A 21,668-nucleotide genomic window follows, 5' to 3' on the forward strand; every position below is an offset into this window, starting at 1 on the left:
GTTGGTTTTTGTGCATTGATTTTATACCCTGTTACTTTGCCAAACTCTTCTATGAGTTCCAATAGTCTCTTAGTAGAGTTCTTTGGGTCCCCTAAATAAAGAATCATGTCATCTGCAAAGAGGGATAGTTTGAGTTCTTCCTTCCCAATTTGTATCCCTTTAATTTCTTTTTCTTGCCTAATAGCTCTGGCTAGAACTTCCAGAACTATATTGAATAGCAGTGGTGAGAGTGGCCATCCCTGTCTGGTACCAGATCTCAGTGAAAATGCTTCCAACTTTTCCCCATTCAATAGGATGTTGGCTGTGGGTTTTTCATAGATTGCTTTGATTGTATTGAGGAATGTTCCTTCCAAACCCAGTTTGCTTAGAGTTTTCATCATGAACGGGTGTTGAATTTTATCAAATGCTTTCTCGGCGTCTATTGAGATAATCATATGGTTTTTCTTCTGCAGTCTGTTAATGTGGTGTATCACATTGATTGTCTTGCGCACATTAAACCATCCCTGCATACCAGGGATAAATCCCACTTGGTCTGGGTGGATGATCTTTCTGATGTGTTGTTGCATTCTGTTGGCAAGAATCTTATTGAAGATTTTTGCATCTATGTTCATCAGGGATATTGTTCTGTAATTCTCTTTCAATGCTGCATCTTTTTCCGGCTTAGGAATTAAGGTGATGCTGGCTTCATAGAAAGAATTTGAGAGGACTCCCTCTTTTGCAATTGTTCTGAATAGTTTGAGAAGAATTGGAGTCAGTTCTTCTTTAAATGTCTGGTAGAATTCAGCAGTGCATCCATCGGTCCTGGGCTTTTCTTTGTTGGGAGGGCCTTTATTACTGTTTCAATTTTTGTCTCAATTATGGGTCTGTTTAGGTTTTCTATGTCTTCCTGGTTCAATTTAGGTAGGTTGCATGTGTCCAGGAATCTATCCATTTCTGATAGTTTTCCCTGTTTGCTGGCATACAAGTCCTTGTAGTAATTTCTGATGATTCTTTTTATTTCTGTGGTGTCTGTTTTTACGTTTCCTTTTTCATCTCTGATTTTATTGATTTGGGTCTTTTCTCTTCTTTTTTTAGTTAGTTGGGCCAATGGGGTGTCAATTTTGTTTATTTTTTCAAAAAACCAGCTCCTCGTTTGGCTGATTTTTTGTAATGTTTTTCTTGATTCAATCCTGTTGATTTCTTCTCTGATTTTAATTATTTCTCTTCTCCTACTAGATTTGGGTCTGGTTTGCTGTAGGTTTTCTAAATCCTTGAGGTGAATTGAAAGCTCATCTATTTGGTGGTGCCTTTCCAATTTCTTGATGTAGGCACCTATTGATATAAACTTTCCTCTTAACACTGCTTTTGCTGCATCCCATAAGTTTTGGTATGTTGTGCTGTTATCCTCATTTACTTCCAGAAAAATTTTGATGGCTCTTGGATTTCTTGGCTGACTCCAGCTATTGTGGGCTTTTGGGGAGTGAACTAGTGGATTAATATCTTTCTTTGTCCATCTTTGTTTCTCAGCATTTCAAAATAAAAAATATAAAATTAATAAAATGAACACTATATTGAATAAATTAAGTAATAATTCTCAGAATGCCTGAAGATCAGGAATATCAAATTTACATGATAGGTAGCATCTTATCATTCATGATTCTAGCTCAACAAATATGAGAATACTTGAAAATTTCATACAAACATGGAACTGAAATGTAAGTTTAGGGAGTAGGTGTTTAATCTAGCAGTTAAGATGTCTCCATCCATGTCAGAGTACCTGGGTTCAAGTTCCTGCTCCAGGTCCTTACTCTAGCTTCTTGCTATTGCAGAACCTGGGAGGCACTTGTGATGGCCAAAGTGACTGGGTCCTGCTACTTACATAATAGAGCTTGATTTCATTTCTGGTTCCTGACTTGAGTCAATTTCAGCACAGCTCCAGCCATCTGTCCATTTTGACATCTGAGGAAGAAGCCAACAGATGACAACTCTATCTTTCTGTCTCTAGGAGAAATAAATAAAATTTTCAAAAAATAATTGTATTTTGGTACAATATATTTATAAATTTATGCAAAGGAGGGGCCTTCAAATATTTATGGAAAATGCATATTAGTGAAAGCTATGCATGTCTTTCCAAATTTGTTCTACCAAAAAAAATGTATCTTTGATTCCATTTTTCTGTGGAATCTTTGAAGTAAACTTCCTTATATTTAGGTAAGCAAACAAAAGGAGAAACTAAACACTGCAGTTGATTTCAGTTGAAAGCAGGAGTAGGTGCTATCCAGTATGAGTTGGGATGGAAATGTTTATTTTACTGATTGACAATGAGTGTCAGTTGGAAACAATCTGAGTCTATCAGTCATGATGATGACAATGCAGCAAGATGGGATACCATGGAATTTGCTTGTTTTCTATTATCATCCACGTAGAAATTCTTCCAAAGACCACAGAGTGTATAAACACATGCACATATACATGTATGCACACACATATGGGTATATATACATAATAAACTTTTTTTTTTTTTTTGACAGGCAGAGTGGACAGAGAGAGAGAGAGACAGAGAGAAAGGTCTTCCTTTTGCTGTTGGTTCACCCTCCAATGGCCGCCGTGCCCAGTGCACCGCGCTGATCCGATGGCAGGAGCCAGGTTACTTATCCTGGTCTCCCATGGGGTGCAGGGCCCAAGGACTTGGGCCATCCTGCACTGCACTCCCGGGCCACAGCAGAGAGCTGGCCTGGAAGAGGGGCAACCAGGACAGAATCCGGCGCTCCAACCGGGACTAGAACCCGGTGTGCAGGCGCCGCTAGGAGGAGGATTAGCCTAGTGAGCCTCAGCGCCGGCCTATAATACACTTTTAACTAAACTTATATTTTAAAAGTTAGAAGCAGGGAAAAATAAAGTAGTCAACTTTCAGTTCTATCGATGTGGATTCCTAAATATAGGATTTGTTTTTCCTACCAGTCCTAATTTCATGGGAACATATAGAAAAGGAAATGGGATACACAGGAATTTGGAAAGCTGAGAACTACCGAAAAAAAAAAAAAAAAAAAGAAATCCTAAATCACTGTTGTATTTTTTAAAAAGTAGAGCATGTGATATCAAGTTGAAAATCAAATGTAAGACTGACAGAAAGTACACACTGGGGAAAGAGAGGTGCTCCAAACACTGCTTTTTTTCCCAGTGATAGTAAGTTGTAGAAAAGGGAAGTCATGTGAGATCTGCTAGGCAAACAACTATGTGTAACAGCGGTACCAGTTATATTTATCAAGTTTTTAAATGTAGGTAAAAATGGAAAAAAGCTTACTCTGAATAGAGCAGATAAATATTTGAGAGCCTCACAAGGTTACAGATTGCTGGCACACCAGGCTGGGGCTGGTTTGCCTGGCTTGACTACAAATCTGAACCGTGGCAGTGGCCTTGTTATGAAATCTGTGTTGAATATGGGTGTAGTGACAATGATCTTCCACTGAAGCACTTCTGTCCTGGCAATTTCATGACATGGATATGAATTTTTCCTTACAGACCATCAAATCTTCAATAACCTTCTGAAACATCAAAGAAAAACAATAGCATAAATAAATAAGAGCAAAGAAGGAGAATAAGAAATCATAACAGACAGAAAAGAGTAAAAATAATCCTCATCGTAATAATAAGACATTGAATATAATTATTAAAATATTTACCCTATGTCTACTATAAATTAATAAAACAGTATATATATATATATATATATACACACATATATGCAGAAACACATTTAAGTGCATGAGGATGTAATGGCATATGCTAAAGTAGCATTCCATATTTGAGAAAAAAAAGATGCAATAAATATTGTAACACCAATATTTTTTTCTTTTTTTAAAATTTTATTTAATAAATGTAAATTTCCAAATATAGTGGCTTTTTCTCCCCCTTAACCTCTCTCCCATCTGCAACCATCCCATCTCCCACTCCCACTCCCATACCATTCACATCAAGATTCATTTTCAATTATCTTTATATATAGTAGATCAATTCAGTATATTCTAAGTAAAGATCTCAACAGACTGCACCCACACAGAAACACAAAGTATAAAGTACTGTTTGAGTACTCATTATACCGTTAATTCACATAGTACAACACATTAAGGACAGAGATCCTACAAGGGGAGTAAGTGCACAGTGACTCCTGTTGTTGACTTAACAATTGACACTCTTATTTATAGCATACACCAATATTTTAACTTCATAAAGAAAAAGCTAAGTCTTTCCTTTTTAATTCTATCAGTTATTATTAGCAGACACTTGGTTTTATTTATGTGATCCCTTTGACACTTAATCCTATTTTTATGATCAGTTATGAACTTAAACTGATTACTTTAACTAGTAAGATGGCATTGGTACCTGCCAACTTAATGGTATTTGGAGTCCCATTGTAAGTTTTTAGCTTTACCCTTAGGGATAAGTCCAAGGGAACGTGTGCCTAATGTACATCTCCTCCCTCTCTTATTCCCACTCTTATTTTTAACAGGGATCCATTTTCAATTGGGTATAAACACCTCAGAATAATTCTGTGTTAAGTAACGAGATCAACCAATGATATTAAGTAGAAAAAGAAAATACTAGAAAGAATAAAATAATAAGCTCTTCCTCGACAGTCAGGAAAAGGGCTGATCAAGTCATCGCTTCTCATAGTGTCGTTTCACTTCTACAGGTTTCCTTTTTGGTGCTCAGTTAGGTGTCATAGATCAAGGAGAACATGTGATATTTGTCCCTTTGGGACTGGCTTATTTCACTCAGCATGATGTTTTCCAGATTCCTCCATTTTGTTGCAAATGACCAGATTTCATTTTTTTTTTTTACCGCTGTGTAGTATTCTATAGAGTGCATATTCCATAATTTCTTTATCTAGTCCATTGATGAGCATTTAGGTTGATTCCATGTCTTAGCTATTGTGAATTGAGCTGCAATAAACATTAAGGTACAGACTACTTTTTTGTTTGCCAATTTAATTTCCTTTGGGTAAATTCTGAGGAGTGGGATACCTAGGTCCTATGTAGGGCTATATTCAGATTTCTGAGGTATCTCCAAACTGTCTTCCATAATGGCTGTACCAATTTGCATTCCCACCAACTGTGGGTTAGTGTGCCTTTTTCCCCATATCCTCACCAGCATCTGTTGTTTGTTGATTTCTGTATGAGGGCCATTCTAATCTGGGTAAGGTGAAACCTCATTGTGGTTTTGATTTACATTTCCTTGATGGCTAGAGATCCTGAACATTTTTCATGTGTCTGTTGGCTGTTTGGATTTCCTCTTTTGAAAAGTATCTGTTTAGGGCCTTGCCCTATCTCTTAAGTGTGTTGTTTGTTTTGTTGTGGGGGAGTTCCCTGATCTCTTTGTAGATGCTAGTTATTGATTGATGCTGGTTATTGATTAATCCTTTATCAGTTGCATAATCTGCAAATATTTTCTCCCATTCTGTTGGTTGCCTCTCCATTTTCCTAACTGTTTCTTTTGCATTACAGAAACTTCTCAATTTGATGTAATCCACCTTGTTAATTTTGGCTTTGGCTACCTGTGCCTCTGAGGTCTTTTCCAAGAAGTCTTTGCCTGTGCCAATATCTTGCAGAGTTTTTCCAGTGTTCTCTAATAATTTGATGGTGTCAGGTCATAGATTTAGATATTTAATCTATGTTGAGTGGATTATTGTGCAAGGTGCAAGGTAGGGGTCTTGCTTCATGCTTCTGCACGTGGAAATCCAGTTTTCCCGGTACCATTTATTGAATAGACTGTCCTTGCTCCAGGAATTGGTTTTAGATCCTTGATCAAATATAAGTTGGTTAGGGGCCGTGCTGTGGCTCACTTGGTTAATCCTCTGCCTGTGGCGCTGCCATCCCATGTGGGCGCAGGGTTCTAGTCCTGGTTGCTCCTCTTACATTCCAGCTGTGACCCGGGAGGGCAGTGGAGGATGGCCCAAATACTTGGGCTCCTGCACCCGTATGGGAGACCAGGAGGAAGCACCTGGCTCCTGGCTTCAGATTGGTGTAGCTCTGGCCATGGCGGCCATTTGGGGGGTGAACCAACGGAAGGAAGACCTTGCTTTCTGTGTGTCTCTTTATCTAACACTGTCAAATAAATAAATGCATAAATAAATCAGATATAAGTTGTCTGTAGATGTTTGGATTGATTTCTGGTGTTTCAATTCTGTTCCATTGGTTATCCATATGTTTTTGTACCAGTACCAGGCTATTTTCATTATAACTGCCCAGTAGTATGTCCTGAGATCTGGCATTGTGATGCCTCCGGCTCTGTTTTTGTTGTACAAGATTGCTTTAGCTATTTCATGTCTCCCATGCCTCACTATGAATTTCAGCATCATTTTTTCCAGATCTGAGAAGAATTTCATTGGTATTTTGATTGGTGTCGCATTGAACATATAAATTGCTTTTGGAAGAATGGGTGTTTTTTTAAAGATTTATTTATTTATTCGAAAGTCAGTGTTACATACACAGAGAGATAGAGTGGTCTTCCATCTAATGGTTCACTCCCCAATTGGCCACAACATCCAGAGCTGTGCCGATCTGAAGCCAGGAGCCAGGAGCTTCTTTAGGTCTCCCACGTGGGTGCAGGGGCCCAAAGACTTGGGCCATCCTCTACTGGTTTCTCAGGAAACAGGAGAGAGCTGGATCAGAAGAGGAGCATGTGGGTCTTGAACTGGCACCCATATGGGATGGGATGCTGGCACTTCAGGCCAGGGCATTAACCCGCTGTGCCACAGTGCCAGCCCCAGGATGCACATTTTGATGATATTCCAATCCATGAACATGGAAGATTTTTCCATTTTTTGGTATCTTCTTCTATATCGGTCTTTAAAGTTTTGTAATTCTCATCGTAGAGATCTTTGACATCCTTGGTTAAGTTTATTTCAGGGTATTTGATTTTTTTTTTTTTTTTTGTAGCTATTGTGAATGGGATTGACCTTAGAAGTTCTTTCTTAGCCGTGGCATTGTATGTGTATACAGAGGCTGTTGAGTTTTGTGCATTGATTTTATATCCTGTTACTTACCAAACTTTTCTGAGTTCCCATAGTCTCTTGGATCCCCTAAATAAAGAATCATATAATCTGCAAATAGGGATAGTTTGACTTCTTCGTTCCCAATTTGTATCCCTTTGATTTCTTTTTCTTGTTTAATGGCTCTGGCTAAAACTTCCAGTATTATGCTGAATAACAGTGGTGAGCATGGGCATCCCTGTCTGGTACCAGATCTCAGTGGGATGCTTCCAACTTTTCCCCATTCAATATGATGCTGGCCATGATTTTGTCATAAATTGTTTTGATTGTGTTGAGGAATGTTCCTTCTATACCCAATTTGCTTAGAGTTTTCTTCATGAAAGGGTTTTATATTTTATCAAATGCTTTTTCTGCATCAATTGAGATAATCATATGGTTTTTCTTCTGCCATTTATTAATGTGGTGTATCACACTGATTGGTTTGCGAGCATTGAAACATCCCTGCATACCAGGGATAAATCCCACTTGTTCTGGGTGGATGATCTTTTGTATGTTTTGTTGGATTCTATTGGCTAGAATTTTATTGAGGATTTTTGCACCTATGCTCATTAGGGAAGTTGGTCTGTAGTTCTCTTTGCTGCATCTTTCTCAGGTTTAGAAATTAAGGTGATGCTGGCTTCATAGAAAGAATTTGGGAGGATTCCCTCTCTTTTCAGTTGTTTTGAATAGCTTGAGAAAAATTGGAGTGAGTTCTTTAAATGTCTGGTAAAATTCAGTGGTGAATCCATCCGGTCCTGGGCTTTTTTTTTGATAGGAAGCAGAGTAGACCCTTGCATGAAGAAAGATTCAAATCTCAAAAGCAACTTAAAAAGAAGAGGAAGGACTGAACTATAATATGGGGATTGAACCCATATGAATTTGTTAACCAATGTGAAGCTGCAGGCAATCTGAGGATGAGCATGTAAGTCAAAGACTGAGACAGGGATAAAAAAGAAAATAGCATGGGGAGAAGACTAAAGAGAGATGGCGCCAGCCAGAGGTGCAAACAGAGTTCAGGAGGAGCCAGTTTTCAAGCACGTCCTTCAGGTAAGGGCTGAACTTGGAGCTGATAGGAGACAAACTCCATGTGGTGTGTAGTCAAGAGAGCATGTGCAGCTCAAGTCCTTTCTGATGTTTGAATATGCCTATGTGCAAAATAAAACATATAAAATTTCAAAAAAATTGTCATAATTGACAGTGCACGTGAATTTAGAAAAAATGTTATGCTAGATATGAGGAATCATAGAACTTGCATTTTGATTCTGCACCTTTGAAGCTACATACCATAGAGAACCATCACTATCATTGGAAACCAAACACTCCCTATTGGATAATGGCAATGATATAAAGGCTCTGTACTGTCCATTACTCTACTGGGACCCATACTACATTACCTTTTGAAATACCTAAGGACACACTTCATTTTCATAAGTAGAATATGTGACAAAAATGTAACAAAGGCCTTCCAACATTGGCTGCTGTTAGAAAAGTTCTTAATTAGTCTATCTGCTAAAGAATATGTTTAGAACGCAGCACTGGACTGAAATCTCAAAGGTTGGCTAGAAAGGTCTGCTGAGCCAGGGTTTTGACAATATATGTTTTAAGAAAAGAACATTACACCAAAAACTGAAGCACCATATGAAATTGGACTTTAGTGTTTTTCCTTTTCTTTCTCATACGAAGTCTGTTCTTTCTGAATATTATTGCCATGTTTTCATTGTTGACACTGTGAGACCTGATGCTACAATTCTCTGCACTGGCTCTTCATTTCTTGTCCCACTGGAATAACAGTTTAAAAATTTTCTGAAACTGTAAGAAAGAAAATGAAATATGATTTAGGAAAGAGGGTGAATAACTTTTTTAAAAAGATTTTATTTATTTATTTGAGAGGTAGAATTACAGACAGTGATAGGGAGAGACAGAGAGAAAGGTCTTCCTTCCTTTGGTTCATTCCCCAGATAGCCACAATAGCTGGAGCTGCGCGATCCGAAGCCAGGAGCCAGGAGCTTCCTCCAAGTATCCCACGTGGGTGCAGGGGCCCATGGACTTTGGCCATCTTCTACTGCTTTCCCAGGCCATAGCAGAGAGCTGGATTGGAAGAGGGGCAGCTGGGACTAGAACCAGTGCCCATATGGGATGCCCGTGCAGCAGGCAGAGGATTAACTCATTGTGCCACAACTGGCCCCAACAAGTGAATAATTTTTTGAGGGGAATAAATAATAAAAATATTCAAATACTTAGTGGGAAGATGAAAGTTGTACAGAAATAATACTTCAGGGTATATATAAATGAAAAATAATAAATTAGATATTGAAATGATACCCTTTTTACAGAGTGAAACTGCAGGTTGGATTATATTTCATATCTTTTATAATAGTATAATAGCAGAGCCTATTGTTTTCAAAGTCATTGATGAGACCAGAATCAGACTATACTTCTTTAAATAGATTCAGGTCTGGATAACCTTGGAGATCTTAATCCATTTGCATTTTACCATCTGTTTTGCATGCTTCTTAACTTAATATGCATGTCTCAGAATTAATTCAACTTACAAGCACCTTCAGGAAGCAATGTGCTACTACTGTACTGCAGAAATGGTGATATTCAACAGTCTGTACAACATATACCTGAAAGGACAATCTGGAATGAATACTAGACAAGGAGCCTTTCAGTAACTTCAATTTAGTTATGTTATAATAATTAATCCATTTTGTGACCATGAATGTCTCACCTAAACCTTCTGGTTTCAGTCTTTGCATATGTAAAATGAATTATTTAGTCTCTATAAAAAGTCCTTCCAAATTCAAAACTCTCACAAATATATCATCATCTCATTGGGAGGATTAATCATTTTGATTTAAAAACATGTATCAACTGGAGCCTCTTTTCTTCTATTTTGCTATGTGTATGGGTATTTCAAAAAGTTTGTGAAAAATTTAATTAAATTTATATTGGTTCACCCCCCCCCCCCCAGTGGTCTCTGCGGCCGGCGCACCGCGCTGATCCGAAGCCAGGAGCCAGGAGCTTCTTCTGGGTCTCCCATGTGGGTGCAGGGCCTAAGGACTTGGGCCATCTTCCACTGCTTTCCCAGGCCATAGCAGAGAGCTGGATGGGAAGTGGAGCAGCCAGGACTCAAACCGACGCCCATATGGGATGCCGGCACTGCAGGCTGCGGCTTTACCCACAGTGCTGGCCCCAACCTTATCTTTAAAAAAAAAAAAAATTTTTTATTTCCTTTGAAAGGCAGAGTTACAGAGAGAGAGGGAAAGACAGAAAAAGACTTTCCATCCACTGGTTCACTCCTGAAATGGCTGCAACAGCTGGGGTAGGCCAGGCTGATGCAAGAACCAGGAACTCCATATGGGTCTCCCCTGTGCGTTCAGAGGTGCTTAGGTCACGTTCTGCTGTGTTTCCAAGCACATTACTAATGATTGAATCAGAAGTGGAGCAGCCAGGATTTGAACAGCACCCGTATGTGTTGCTGGTGTCTCCAGGCAGTAACTTAACCTGCTGTGCCACAATGACAGCCTGAAACTTATCTTCTAATTCCATGTCTTCCCTGAACTTAAGTACCTTCATAGTAAAAAGCACTTCTCAATAGTTTCTAGTGGAAAATTATAGTTAGTCTGATAATAAATACAACTAGAGGTATATATTCAAAGTGGATATTAAAGATTTAGTATTTATAAAAAACATGAAAAAAATAGAAGTAAATGAGTTTAAGTATAAAAATAATCAGAATAATTATAAATATAAGAAATTTCATTGCTGGGAGCATTTTGCAGAGACTGGGAGAGAGAGAGCACGCAAGCGAGAGATAAAGAGAAGGAAAAGGAGAGAGAGAGGTGAGATAATAATAAAAAATAAATCCAGCTATAAAATATTTGAAAGAGACATTTCTGTGACACAAATTAAATACATAGAAAGACTGAAATATGACTGATTAAAAATATGTGTATTCCAATAAAAAGGAAGTTGATGTAGCAATATTATCAGAGTAGATAGTTTTCAAAAACAAATGTATTGCTGGAGGAGTGAGAATTAACACTTAATAATAAAGGAACAATTCACAATAAATAACAGTCCTGAACCCTAAATTCATCCCACAATATAGCTTCAAATCTATCAGACAAACATTGGCAAAACTACCAAAATATTTCTCAAAACAAATTATTTTGGGACATTTTCATACACTGATAGATCAAGAATATAATCTAATAAGAAATCTGAGCTGATAAAACACCCAGAACCCTGCAGCCATCATTTCATTTTCCAAAGTGATGTAACCTGTTTGATAGCCATATAGAATTATTGCATACCATCATGTTTAATAAAAATGTTAAATGTGGATATTCATGCTTATTCCTAATTTTAAGGGAAACCATTCAGGTTTTCAACATTAATAAAAAATCAAGTAATGAAAACAGTGTTCATGTTGATCTCCTTATTAGGCTGAAAATTTTTTTCTTACTCCTGTTTTCCTGACAGTTTCATGAAAATGTCTTGAAATTTATTATGTAATTTTTCTGCTTCTGTTGAGATGAAGATGTAGTATTTCTCATTAATTCTTTCAATGTGGTGAGTTATATTACTAGGGTTTTGAATGATAAAGCATTTTTGCATCCCGAGGGCAAACTCTGTGTGTTATCCTAATATATTGTTGGATTTCATTTACTATAAATTATTAAGGTTTTTGCATTGATATGCATGAAAGATATTGGTCGGTAGTTTCTTTATTTATAGTGTCTGTGTTTGATTTTGTGTTGGGATGGTGGTAGCCTCATAAAACCATTTGAAAAGTGTGCTGTCTTTTTCTGTTTCCTGAAAGAGTATATCCATGGCTGGTAGTATCCATTCCATAAATGTCTGATAGAACTCACCATTGAAATCATAAGATATAAGAGGGACTTTTTGGTGGGAAATTTTTTAAAAAAATTTACTGCATGTATTTAAGGTATACAACATAGCATTCTGATATATTTAGACATGCAAAATGATTATTGCAGTCAATTAAATTATCTATCCACCATCTCACATTGTTACCCCTTTTTGGGGGAGACATAAGAGCACCAAAAATCTGCTCATGGTCTAAGCACATTTCCGGTATTTGCTTCCTGTCATAATACAATATTACCAGCAATGATGCGCAAGCTGTGCATTAAAGCTCTAGACTTATTCATCTTATAAAACTGTAAGTTAGTGACATCTAACTTACAGCTTTCCATCCTCCTGTCTCCCTTCTCATCTTGCCCCCAGTAATCACCTTTTTACTCTCTGTTTCTTTATATTAGACATTGTTCTTTTTTAAAGTTTCACATATATGAATAGACTCATTCAGTATTTGTCTTTGTATGTTTTATCATGTTTCACTTAGTCTAGTGTTCTCCAGGTTCATTTGTGGTGTTTCAAATGACAGAATCTCCTCCTTTTAAAAAAGTCTCGATATAGATGTGTGTGTGTGTGTGTGTAATGGAATATTAACTCAAGGAGGTTTCAGAAATTTCATGCAAGAATGAGGTTAAAGATAATGAACATTTTGCATGAACTTGTTGAAAAATATATGTATCTTCTAATTTGTGAATTAATTAATCTATTGTTAGGCACTAGCAGGGTATTGACATATCTTGGCTATTGCAAATAATTCTGTAATGAACATGAAAATATATCTCTATGAGGTGCTGGTCATATCAAACTAAAATGTTTCTGTGCTTCAAAAGAAAACAATCAACAAAATAAAATGGGCAGCCTATGGATTGAGAGATGATAATTGATAACCATTTTAGCTAAGGGATTAATATCCAAATTACATAAGGAACTCACATGATTCAATAGCAAAATATAAGTAAATAACATGATTTTTTCAAAGTGGGTTGTGGATAGGCATTTCTGCAGACAGGTGAATGTGTGACAGGCAAATGTGTTACAGGTATGAAAAGATGTTCAGTATTACCAATTATCATGGAAATGCAAGTCAAAACCACAATAAGATATCATCTTATATCTGTTATGATGGCTATTATCAGAATGACTAGAGATACCAAGTGTTGATAAGAGTGTGGGGAAACAGTACCCTTGTATACTGTTCATAGGAATATAATTTGTCCAGCCATTATGAAAAACAGTATGGAGTTTCTACCAAAAAATTTAAAGTAGTTCTAGAACATGAGCCAGCAATCCCTCTTCTGGGAGTACTGTATATTTAGAGGAAATGGATTTAGTTCCTCATAGAGACATGCACGCAGATTTTTCTTGAAAAAAATCATTGTTAAGCTAGTTAGATTTTCCATATTTGTGTGAGTTTTGGTTGGTTTTAATTTTCTAAATATTTGTGGTTTTCTTGCAGGTAAAGTATATTGTCACAAGTTGTTGGAATGGTCACATACATTTTTAATATCTGTGGAATCTTTAATTTCTGATGATTTGTGTCTTTTTTTTCTCCTGGCTGGCTTAGTAAGAGAATCATCAGTTTTGGGGGTGGGAATCCTTTTCAAAGATCAACTAGTTTTAATTGATTTTTCTCTATGCTTTGTTTTCTATTTTATATATTTTAATTGTTTACTTATTTCCTTCATTATACCAATTTATTTTTAGTTTACTGTTTTTTCTAGTTACATAAGAGTTACTCTTACCTCATTTACTTTGAGACTTTTTTCTAACTTAAGTAATTAAAACTATAAATATCTCTCTAAGCACTCTTTTACCTACATCATAGAAAGCTTGATAGTTTGATGATTTCATTTCCATACATTTCAAATATTTTCTAATTCTTTTTGTGATTCCTTAATTGACATGTTTATTCAGAACACTGTTTAGTGTCCAACTATTGAAAGCTTTCCAGATAGTATTCTCTTCTTGATTTCTATTTTAGTTCTACAGCTGGAGAACATACTGTATATTTGGATCTCTTTAAATTTATTGGATCTAACTGTATGGTCCAACATATGAGCTATTTTGGTGAATGTAGCTCATTTAATTAAAAATAATATAATAATAAAGTATTCTGTAAGTAAGTATCAGGTCAAGTTTATTGATAGCATCTCTCATTCTCTTTTGTATTTTCACTGACATTCTGTCTACATGCTTTATCACTATTAAGATAAGACCTGAAATTTCCAAATACAATTGTATTTTTTCTCTTTCTTCTTAGTTCTAGGAGAAATTTTTGCTTTGTGAATTTTGTTTGTGTATTTACAAATATAAATGTGATATAACTTCATTAGTAACTGACCCATTCATCATTATGACAAGTTCCTTTCAATCTCTGAAAACATGCCTTTACTTAAGTGTAACTAATATGACTTTTTAAAAAAAGATTTATTTATTTGAAAGGCTGAGTGACAAAGAGTGAGGAAGAGAGATAGAGATCTTCCATCCACTGTTTCACCTTTCAAGTGGCCAGCCAAGGACCCTGGAACTCTATCCAGGGCTCTCCTGTGGGTACAGGGATCAAGATACTTGAATATCCTCCAATGCTTTCTCAGGAACATTAGCAGGGTGCTGGATCAGAAGTGGAGTACCGGGGCTGGCACTGTGGTGCAGCGGGAAAAACTGCCACCTGTAGTGCTGGCATCCCATTTGGGTGCCAGTTCGAGACCTGGCTGCTCCACTTCCGATTCAGCTCTCTGCTAGGGCCTGGAAAAGCAGTGGAAGATGGCCCAAATTCTTGAGCCCCTGCACCTGTGTGGGAGACCCGGCGGAAGCTCCTGATTCCTGGCTTCAGATCGGCTCAGCTCTGGCCATCTGGGGAGTGACCCAACTGATGGAAGACCTCTCTCTCTCTGCCTCTGCGTCTGCCTCCTTATAACTCTGCCTTTCAAATAAATAAATAAATCTTAAAAAAAAAGTGGAGCAGCTGAGATTCCAGTCATTGCTCCTATGCAAGATACAGTTATTGCAGGCAGCAACTTAAACCTCTTAGTCACAAGGTTAGCCCCTGATTTCCTTAACACATATTATTTGCATTATACATGTTTTTCATCTTTTTACTTTTTATTTAATATTTTTATTTAATATATTTATATTTAAAGTGACTCTACTTGAAATGTAGACAGTATATGGTTTATTATTATCTGTATTTATCTTGTTTGATAGTTATTGATTTTTATGTATCTGGAACATTTGCATTTAACTATTTTTACATAATTGAACATAAATATACCTTTATTATATATGATTTTTACTTCCTTTTCACTTGCTTTTCTTTTTGGGGGATTATTCAAGTTTTGTATTATTTTTGTTTTTGTTAAGCTATTTTCTCTCTACCTTTCTTCCTATACTTCTTTGTGTATCTTTAAGGAATGTTCTAGATTTCATATATATTTAATTTCACTTACCCTTTCATACATATTTAGCTTAACCATAAAACATTTTCCTATAATACTTCACTTCTTAAAATTTTAAGGTTTATTTATTAGAAAGGAAGATAGATAGAGATATCTCATCCACTGGGTACTTCTCTAATGCTCACAAGAGCTGGAATTTGGGCCAGAAACTTAGTTCAGGTTTCCCTCCTGGGTGACAGGGACTCACCTACTTGAACCATCACTTGCTACTTCTCAGTGTGTGCATTATTGGGCAGCAGGAATCAGGAGAAGAGTATGGATTTGACCCAAGAACTCTGTTATGGGATGTGGGCACCCCAAGTGGTGTCTGAAATGCTACACAAAAAGCTAGTCCCATCATTTCTCTTCTAACCCTTTGTGCTTTTGAATTGGTACACTTCATATATGTGCATGCATATATGTACATATACAAATATAATGTGTATATACAGATATAATACAAATATATATCAACATCTTTTACTTAAATAGTCAATTTTTAAAAGACTAAGACAATGTAATAAAATGTTTTTGTACTTGCCTCCATATTTACAATTTTTGGTGTTTTTTTTTGTCATCTTCTGTTTCAATGGATGTTACTTCATTGTATCTGAAGAACTTCCTTCAACATTTGTTTTAGTGCACATTCACACGTTCTGACAGAACTGTCAGAATTGTTTGAGAACGTTTATATTGCTTAACTTTATAGGCTATTTTCTTTGCATTCTAGCCTAAAAGTTGCTGCGTTTTTTTAATGAGTAATTCATCTTGAGATTTCATATAACTGATTCTGGCTTACTGAATTCTTAATGTATCTCTGGAAAAATTTCCCCTCAGTATGAAATATGCCTTTTTTCTTGACATGATCTTTAAAAAATCTTTAAAATATTTATTTATTTGAAAGAGTAACAGAGAGAGAAGGAGAGACAGGGAGAGGTCTTCCATCCGTTGATTCACTCCCCAAATGCAGCAGGAGGACTGAAATGGGCCAAAGCCAGGAGTCTGGAACTCCATCTGGCTCTCCATTGTAAGTGACAGGGAGCCAAGTACTTGGGCCACCACACCCTGCCTTCCTGGGTGCATGGCAGGAAGTTGGATCCAAAGCTGTGTAGGCAGAATTCCAGCTGACACTCTGGTGTCCCATACAGCTGCCTAACTCATTGTGTTACAATGCCCACCCCTTGATATGTTTTTAAAAACTTTTGCTTTATCTTGAATTTTCAGTAACTTGATTATAATGAGCTTTGGTATGGTTTTCTTCATGTTCATTCTTTTTGTTGTTTATTGATCTTCCTGAATCTGGGCTTATTGCTTTCACTAAATTTGAAAAAAAATTAAAATTTTAATTTTTTCAGCTATTTTTCTTTTATCTGTTACTCAAACTAACTTGCAAGTTATTAAACCATTCTTTTTAAAAATCTTTCTTTTCTTTCTTGTCTCTCAGTGTCTCATTTGCATAGTTCTATTGTTCTATCTTCAAGTTCTCTGATCTTTCTTTCTAGCACGTCTTAGCTGCTGTTAATTCATTCTAGTGATAAATTAATTACAGGTATTATAAATTTCATGTCTAAGTTCTATTGAAATTTTTTCTTCTACTTTATTCTCATTATGATTTTCTTTAAGATTTGATCATACTGATCAAATTGCCTCTTCATTGATGCCTTATTGGTCATTATAATTTTACATGTTTGAATGTCTACATGTCAATGAAATTGTTTATATGTCATTTTGATGCCTCTGTGCTTTGCTGCTGGAGTTGGGGCAGTTATGGAGTAACCTCTAATAGAAGGCTAATTTGTCTTCATTATTAAACCATGTTTCTTCTGGGAAATCTACTGAATGCTCCATGTTCTAACAAAGAGATCTCTCCATTCTGACTGACAGGAATTCAAGTGATTTCATGAACTGCAAATTATTTGCAATACAAAGTCCTGATAATTGTTAAGCTTCTGAAATTTCTTCTTCGCTTGGCCAATCACAAACATGTATTGTTTACCTTGCCTCTCCCCACTCCCTTCACTCCCAGTTTTAGCTGCCTTGGCCTCACTGAACTTAAGTCTCCGTCTTCTTCAGTAAGAGTGACCACTGATTGAATTTCTCCTCCCTTTCCTGTCCTGAAACTACCTGAAGGCAGAAAGCCAGGGCTCCTTTCTTTGTGACAACAGTTCTGTGACATCAGTTTTCTGGTGACTAAAAACATAACTTTTTATATTTTGCCCTTTTAATTGTTTATAATGGAAAAATTATTGTTTAAAATATTATTATATCATATTCCAGCAGAAGTTGAGTTTCTTTTAAAAATATATTTAGATCTGTTTATCTGCCAAGTAAAAATTCTTGTTTATTCCAAAATGTTAGCCATTCTAAATTTACTGCACATGGGAATAATAATTTTATCTTCTAACAAATCATTTCCAAAACTCTATAAGGAGTCTAAAGGTCAGGTCATGAATATAAATGTACCTTGAGATATGGCACCCTTTTTCCTTGCCTGCTCCAGTCTGATTGCCTATCACAATCTGTTTTTGCTCAGTCAGTCAATGGACTGTGTTTTGTGCTGTGTGGGGCACAATGAATTGAAAAATCTTTTAAAAATATTGTTTTCTTTAAGTACCCTAAACTCTAACTTAAAAACTCAAGATCCAAAAGCATCATTAGCTAAGTGTAAAATATGAAGTACTAGAAGGTTCCAGATCATAGAGAGGAAAGGCACTGATAGTAAGCATGGGAAAGGAATTTAATCATCCTATCATGACACTGGACAGTTCCAACAGTAGTTCTATTGACAAATCACTTTACATTTTTCACATTGGAACTGAGTATTGCCTCACTCAGAAGGGTCAGAGAACAAGTGAGTCACTAGGGAAGACATATACTCTAGATTGGTTATCTTTTTTCCAAAATGACTAGCTTTGTTCTTTTTGCAGTTTCGTCTACACTTTGCTACACATGTACTTTTTTTTTTTTTTTTTTTTGGCAATTCAACAAATCAACTTTACTGTGAAATAATTATAGACTTACAGGAAGTTGCAAAGAAGCAGCCAAGAGGTCTCGTGTACCTTTTACCCAGACTCCCCTAACGAGAGAATCTGGCACAATTATAGCACAGTTTCAAAACCAGAAAATGAACTACACATGTACATTTGTATGCTGGGTGTAATTATGTATAGTTCATAGTTTCAGCTAATCAGTATTGTAGATACTTTGCAATAATACTTCACTAAGTTATGATAACTAACATAAATGTAGGATTCCATTGGTATCCTTTCAGTGACCAGAGCTTTACTTGTTTTTGACTGTTTATTGACATGTGTGGATTGATTTCTCTGAATATGAGTGAAATAAAATTGCAGTATCCTTGCAATGATCTGCTGTCATTTGAAGCTTACATTTAGCATGCTAAATAATAGTTCTCATTTGTTTTCAGTAAATATCTGAGACCATCTACTTCAGTGAAGTCTGCAGATGTCATGTTAAATAGCACGTTTCTCTGTGAAATAGAAGAAAATATGTGCACACACGTTAATGCAGAGGGAACCTGCTCAGCAGCTGTGATTGAGTGGTTCCACCTTCTCAGATAGTCTGGGAGGAGTTTTACTATGGTTTGGTTCAAGGTCAGTTATTTTAGGAGGTGTCTAGGCAAGCCACACCTTAGGTAGCCACACCATTTACTTTGTGTAGAGCTGCTCACCAGGACAATTTAAAATTCAGTAAGACAAGAATGATGTTGTTTTAACACAGTTTCAAGACCTTTAGTAAAACATAACCCCCTCAGAGGCTGTTACCTTAGTTCAAGCTTGGCTTCAAAACAGACTGAGAACTTAAAAGATTAGTAAGAAAACTAAATTTATGCAGTTTGAAGGTGCATGATGGGGCAGGCATTGTAATAGAGCATTTTAAGTCACTGCTTGGGACATGTGCAGTCACTATTACAGTGCCTGGGTGTGAAGTCCCAGCTCTACTTCGACCCAGCTTTGTGTACCCTAGGGGGCAGCTGATGATGGTACAGATTAGGACCCTGCCATCTACATGGGCCCCTGGCAACGACCTTGCTGTTGGGGGCATTTGGGGAGTATACCAGCAGATGGAAGATTTCTCTCTCTCTCTCTCTCTCTCTCTCTCTCTCTCTCTCTCACACACACACACACACACACACATCACCTTTGAAATCAAATCAATTCAAATAAATAGACTTTAAAAACAAAGGTACTGAGTGCCAGCACTGTGCATAGAGGGTAAAGCCATTGCCTGCAGTGTCAGCATCCCATAAGGGTGCCGGTTAGAGTCCCAGCTGCTCCACTTCCAATCCAGCTCTCTGCTATGGTCTAGGAAAGCAGTAGAAGATGGCCCAAGTCCTTGGGTCCCTGTACCCGCATAGGAGACAAGAAGACACTTCTGGCTCCTGGTTTTCAATCAGCATAGCTCCAGTTGTTGCGGCCATCTGGGGAGTGAACCAGTGGATGGAAGACCCCTCTCTCTCTCTATCTCTCTCTCCGCCCCGCCCCGCCTCTGCCTCTGCCTATCTGTAACTCTGCCTATCTTTAACTCTTCAAAGAAATAAATAAATCTTAAAAAAAGAATAATTGATGGAAGACATAAATTGCCATAAAATCGTATTAAGAAATTAATTTACTGATTGAAAAAGGAGAATCATAATGATTCCTGCTCTGGGTATGTTTCTTGATAGTCTACAGTATGTCCTATAGTTTTAGTTCTTACTTATCATCTAGAAAGAAAAGGACATTAATTACATACAAGTTATCAAGAATTCTCTGTGAGTTGGAAGTACTAATTTTATTTCTTATTCTTCTCCCAACTAGGTAAGTCAATATGACTTTGGGAATCAAGTTTCCTTTGTATAACATGAAGAAGTTGAATTAGATAGTCAGTCTCTGAGTTTTCTTCCAACATATTTCACAACATTGTAAGTTTTAAATTAGGAAGATAAAGCTTAGAAATAACCATGACTAGTATGGATTAATGTTCCATCTAGCCCCCAAACCTGTGCAAACAATGGCCCAAGGGAATGTACCACGAGTGGATATAATTTTTCATCTTGACATTAAACTTTGAGGTACAGTGTTCATCAGTTCCTTGTAATCTCCATTGATGGCACTATGGAATATAAATTCAGCCAGTCCTTTTGAGAATCCACTTATGTTTGCTGTCCATGCCTACCTCTTGGGGGTTAAGAATTTCATAAGTATTATCCTCTATATAAAGAAGTACTCCCCCGACTTGTTTTGCGCTGTTTACCTTGCTTAGGTTTAAAAATGATCCTCTCAAACAGAGACTCATCCTACTGATTCAGATTTTAAAAGGTAAATATACAACTGTTTTCATTGTATCAGTCATCACTATTTTCTGTTTTAAGATTTTAATCTCCTCGGCATCCTTTGCTTCTGTCTTTCCAAGCTGCAGACGGTGATGCTTTCTAGCCCCATCTTGCATTGCCGGCGGTCTTTCCCAGCACTACTCCCACTCTGAATCCCCGTGATTGACTGCATTTTCATTTTCTGGAATTTTATCATTTCCATTTTGCATTCCTGGAGGCACAGCAACAAAGAGTATATATAGATTCTATAGGTGGAAATGGAAGAGAAGGGCAATGTAGTTTTAAAAAATATTTTTGGGGGAGCAACCCATGTTTTGCTGGAGAATTTACAGAAGCACAAGGAAGTCTATGTTCTCAAGAACTAGTTTCTATTTATTTAATTTCAGTTAGATTTTTAAAGTATGTTGTGTTCTGTCTTTTCTATGTTTTCCTCTCCTTTTCTCTTTCCCTTTTGTTTTTCAACTTTCCTTTCTGTCTGGCTTCTCCCTCACTTGGGCTGTGGTTTTGTCTTAGTCCATTTGGGCAGTTGTAACAGAATGCATCATAAACAATGGGAAATTACTTTTCCCAGTTCTGGAGGCTGGAAGTCCAAGATCAGGCTGCCAGCACAGTTAAGTTCTTGTAAGTGCCCTTTCCAGGGTTGCAGAATGTGACCTCATGTGGGCAAAACAGCAAAGATCTCTCTGTGACTTATTCTATTTTTTATTTATTTATTTATTTATTTATTTATTTTAATTTATTTGACAGAGTTAGACAGTGAGAGAGAGAGACAGAAAGATCTTCCTTCCATTGATTCACCCCCCAAATGGCTGCTATGGCCAGAGCTATGCCAATCCGAAGCCAGGAGCCAGGTGCTTCCTCCTGGTCTCCCATGTGGGTACAGAGGTCCAAGCACTTGGGCCATCCTCCACTGCTTTCCTGGGCCACAGCAGAGAGCTGGACTGGAAAAGGAGCATCTGGGACTAGAACCTAGCACCCATTTGGGATACCGGTGCTGCAGGTG

At 37.0% G+C, this 21,668-nt stretch overlaps 2 long non-coding RNA genes across 2 annotated transcripts in view; one reads left to right on the top strand and one right to left on the bottom strand.

Annotated features, from left to right (window-relative positions):
* The window catches only part of LOC149128146 (uncharacterized), a 28,425-nt gene extending 24,906 nt beyond the window's left edge, over nucleotides 1–3,519 (bottom strand). The window contains exons 1-2 of the long non-coding RNA XR_016230489.1: nucleotides 3,284–3,519; nucleotides 1,859–1,938 (exon numbers count right to left, since the gene is read on the bottom strand). This is a non-coding gene — a long non-coding RNA (uncharacterized LOC149128146). The remainder of the gene's footprint in view (nucleotides 1–1,858; nucleotides 1,939–3,283) is intronic.
* The window catches only part of LOC103347702 (uncharacterized), a 465,331-nt gene that overhangs the window by 440,867 nt on the left and 2,796 nt on the right, over nucleotides 1–21,668 (top strand). The gene's annotated exons all lie outside the window — the stretch shown is intronic.

Source organism: Oryctolagus cuniculus, chromosome 2 (assembly GCF_051225735.1).
Source record: "Oryctolagus cuniculus isolate XC-2025 breed Fujian yellow rabbit chromosome 2, ASM5122573v1, whole genome shotgun sequence".
In the NCBI taxonomy this organism is placed as follows: domain Eukaryota; kingdom Metazoa; phylum Chordata; class Mammalia; order Lagomorpha; family Leporidae; genus Oryctolagus; species Oryctolagus cuniculus.